This window comes from Henckelia pumila, chromosome 3, assembly GCF_033568475.1.
Source record: "Henckelia pumila isolate YLH828 chromosome 3, ASM3356847v2, whole genome shotgun sequence".
NCBI classification, from domain to species: domain Eukaryota; kingdom Viridiplantae; phylum Streptophyta; class Magnoliopsida; order Lamiales; family Gesneriaceae; genus Henckelia; species Henckelia pumila.
The window spans coordinates 190,365,944-190,370,355 of record NC_133122.1 but is presented as its reverse complement, the minus strand read 5'-3'; the positions used below and the strand labels follow the sequence as shown (position 1 = coordinate 190,370,355).

Below are 4,412 nucleotides of genomic sequence, written 5' to 3'. Positions count from 1 at the left end.
TTCCTGCTCATTTTCTTTTATCCTGAATCATTTCATTTTTCTGAGGAATATCACGTGGTGTGGAATTACTAGCTTTTTGTGTGTGGCTAAATTGTTAATTTGAGAATGTTCCACGTTGAAATTGTTTTGTGGCATGACTAGGAATCTTATGTGCCTGGACATATTTCTTCAAACTAAATACAATATATTTTACTTAGTTTATAAGAAACTAACACGTTCTACGGTATCTAATTAAGTTGTGACTTGTGAGATTTTCAATTACCCTATATATATTTATAAGAAATATTGGACATTAAGGCTAACATTTTCTCTGAATCGCAACACTGGTTTTGGTTAATTTAGACAGTGCATGTCTTATACTTATGTTTGTTTATATTTCTTCTTATTGTCTGTAATTTAAGTCAGACAGCGTGATTATTACGTGTTGCCATCCTCAAATTCTACCTTTTCATGTTATGGTTATTAGAATGCAGAGGGGAGCAGGTGCACTTGATGAATCCTAAATAGCAATAGCATTATATCGACTGGTCGAGTGGATGTTTAAATTTTACTATGCATTTCGAACCGTATTTTTTGTCGTCGTATCACTCAAACTGATTGAAAGTTGAAACATAGAGTAAAATTGATTTGATCCTTTTGGAGTTGTTCATGTGCAACTGTTGAAGATTGATATTTTATAATATATTTTTATTGAATTTTAAGATTCCTTTCTATCTGTGAACTATTGTGTTCGATTAGTTTTTCAGTATGTATTCCTGTTTCTATCTATATACTACTGTATTCTGTTGCAATCAATTTGCTAGGTTATTTTGAATATTCCAACTTGAGTGTGTGTGAACTTTGTGCATATTCAACTAATAAAAATTGAACGGAGGGTGCCTGAGTATGGTTGGACCACTCAGAAGGTTTTCCACTGCATGAATTTTATTGTGAATGGAGGTAGTATTAAAACAAATTACTCGATTTTCTTGTGTTCATATTTCATTATATTAATCACAAGCTACAAATTGCAGCCCGTGCTGTTTCATTTGGATTTCACAAGCTAGTTTTTTTGTTGCATCCCAAGGTAAGATTCTCTATATCTACTATAAATGTACTTCTTAACTGATTCCCACCACATTTTCTTCAAATTTTCTTTTCCTTGAATTATTTTAGTCCAAGAGGTTGGAATTCCTATGATTCTATAAATGGTATACCATATACAGACAATAGTTCCAACATTTTCTATTAGTGTCCATTGTTGGTTGCTTTCTGCCTTGATGATGGTGTTCTTGATGCATCGGGTTCATTCATACAACAAGCGCTTTTAGCATGATATTATTTGTGACACCTTTTTAGCGGCTTGATAATTCTATGGACTGCAAATTTTTTGTTGGGATTACGGAGGAAATAGAGGAGAGCTTCATCTTACATACAAGTTGCGGTGTCACTGCCTTATAGAATTGTTTGGTCTGGATAAAAGGTCCAATATAGCTAGTCCAATTACTATGTTTTTTTTCATGTGGCAGCATGTGTCATGCCTCTCCACGTGAACATGAGATTAATACCTATGACAATTTGTGAATTTACTTTGCATTTTTAGGCCTTGAAGTTACTGGACACTTGTCATGATCGATTCTTAATCGATGAAATGTGTATTTATATATGTTTTTTGTCAGGCTTTCACTTTGGTACTGTTGGATCTTCCTGGCCTTCTGTTCTTCTCCACATACATGATTCTTGTCCTTTTTTGGTCAGAGATTTATCATCAGGTAATACTCGTGAACACAATAATTACATGGAATAACTTTCCTTGTCTTGACTGGTGTGTCAAATATTTTTTAGCTTGATTTTACATGAAGAATTGACTAACAATTCAATTGTTGTTCTTGGTCAGGCTAGAAGTTTGCCAACAGATAAACTGAGAGTTTTCTATATTTCGAGTAATTGCGCAATTTACTTTATACAGGTGACTTCCACATACTTTTTTGGGACATACATTGTGAATCACTACTAGCTCTTGGGTTTTAGCCGTGTGTGCATTTGTTTTGATTTATGGTGATTGTTACCATCTTCTCATCCAGTATTCTATTATGCGTCTATTTCTATAGAATGCCCATAAGATAATATGGGGGTTATGATGAATCCTACCTTTATATTAAAGCAAGCAAATTACGAAGGAAAATTTGGATCTATTGCCCAATTTTACTTCTTCCTTAATTGCCTCATATATTAGCATTTTCTTCCACATGTTAAGCTAGCTCTATAAATACCTGTGATCTCAACACGTATGTTTACATATAAATATATATAACACACTTGAAAATTTGTGGATTTGGATTGATTCATTAGGATAACTGATCCAGAACTTTATGAAGAATAGAGCTAGTCAGTTTAAAATATTTGGGGTAAATCAAGAATGAGTCTCATCGCGAGGGTTCAAATGGTAATCCGTTGTATGTGTACGTAAACTTTTCTGAATCTGGATTTAAAGGAATGCTATAATTATTTCTTCTATATGGATTAAATATACAGCTTTCGAAGTTGAAATTAAGCCTTAGACTGTGGCTATGAATAATTATTTTTTCATTACTGAACTTTTTATCTCTACTACTGTTTTATTGTATTCTGTGTTGAATGCTAGTCTGAAACTTCAGACTTGCAGTTTCAGGTTCAAACTATTAGACAAAGTTATCTCTCAAAACGTTCGTCAAGCCTGAGAGGTGATTAATTGGAAAAGAAGGTTTCTTGAAATGATGCGGGGCTGGAGCTTTTGGATGATGAGGAGCACATTTTCAGTATGCGGATTATGTATTTGTTTTCATTTTACTTTTCTTTTTTGATGTTTGATTTATTGTGACATTCATAACCATGACTTTGAAATGTTATTCTTGTTTGCTGCTATTGTTCAGCACATTTCCAGTCCTCCAAATGGATTTAGCATTCTGAGAGTTGGTATGATCGCCGACTCCGGTTTGAGGCAGAAAGCATAGCGCAAATGGCCGAGATGAACATGAAAAATTCGATTATTTGTTATATTTGAATGATTTTTGTTATATTTGAATGATTTATAATATTGAAATATTGTATATTATATTTAATTTTCAAAAACTTTGAATATTGAGTGATAATATTGAAAATTTGTGAATTATATTTTTTTTTGTTTTTTATTTGAGAAAAGACAACGCTTTTTAAACGTTGTCGTAGGTAGAAAAAGCGTTGTCGTTACTAAAAAAGACAACGCTTAAAAATCTTTTGAACTACGACAACGCTTTTTTGTGACAAAGACAACGCGGAAAAAGCGTTGTAGTTTTTAGATACGACAATGCTTTAAAAAGCGTTGTCTTTTCCAAAAAAGACAACGCTTTTTTTGCGTTGTCTTTGAGCGTGATCTTTTACAACACTGGCTACGACAACGCTTTTTCGGGGACATTAACAACGCGGAAAAAGCGTTGTCTTTGGCCGTTTTTCTTGTAGTGAGACATCTTTTTAGCGGTATAGCACACTCGAGACAGTTGGTTCTTGAGTTTTCCTTAAAATCACATACTTGCATCAATACTTGTTCTAGAATGAGGGACTTGTATTTTGTTGTTTGAGATTTTGTTATATGGTTTAAATGTTTTATGCTTTTCTTATGCATTCATCTTGAGCCAAACCTTTGATTTCAGTGGGCAGAACGGCCCTTTTTGTTTAGACGTTTTTGGGGGCTATACTGCGAGTATCCTGGGTTGTAGAAGTTCACCTAGTGTCAGCATACTCCTTATAGTCGCACCAAAGTCTGGGGGTATGAGATACGTGGCACCACCTCGATTGTGACAGTCGGTGAGTCGTTACGTGATCTCATTCTCGGGATCCCAAAAGCATAACAGCAATCCCTTGTTTGTCAGAATTGATATCCTGATTTTAAAGACATGCATTTCATTTGTCTTAGCATTGTAGGTGTTGTCTGGATAACATGTTGTTGCTATATTACTTGTATTGCATGTTATGTTGTTTTTACTAGGAATATCTTTCTCACCGGAGTTATCCGGCTGTTGCTTTGTTTTGTATGTGTACTTGGCAAAAGGTGGGGAAGGATCGAGTCAGCAAAGACTTGGTTAGCATCAAGAGTGAGATATAGAAGTGGGACTCGGTTCAGAAGTCGTTTGAGCATGTCAATCTAGTTTACGTTAGAACATGTTTAGAATCGAACTTCGTTGTTTTGTTGTATTGAATATGCGAGTATTGAGGTTTGTATGTTGTTGTTGCATGCTTATTATACCTCATTATGTATTGAATGGATATTGTAGTTGAGGTTGGCATGTTATTTTCTGGAAATTCTTGTTCAGAGTTGGTCGCTCGATCGGTAGAGTTTAACCAATCGAGCGAGGAAGCTGCAGCCTTGTTCTTTATTTTGTAAAAAGATTGCCCACTCGATCGGTTGAACTCTACCG

At 34.6% G+C, this 4,412-nt stretch overlaps 1 long non-coding RNA gene across 2 annotated transcripts; it reads left to right on the top strand.

The window, feature by feature from the left end:
- The first annotated feature begins 1,148 nt into the window (after window positions 1-1,148).
- LOC140893629 (uncharacterized) lies at window positions 1,149-3,073 on the top strand. 2 transcript variants are annotated; one of them, XR_012153229.1, is made up of 3 exons: window positions 1,149-1,190; window positions 2,645-2,790; window positions 2,892-3,073. It is a non-coding gene; the product is annotated as an uncharacterized lncRNA (long non-coding RNA). The 2 variants fall into 2 exon arrangements; XR_012153228.1 differs by lacking the exon at window positions 1,149-1,190 and having other exon boundaries at window positions 2,529-2,790.
- The last annotated feature ends 1,339 nt before the right edge of the window (window positions 3,074-4,412 follow it).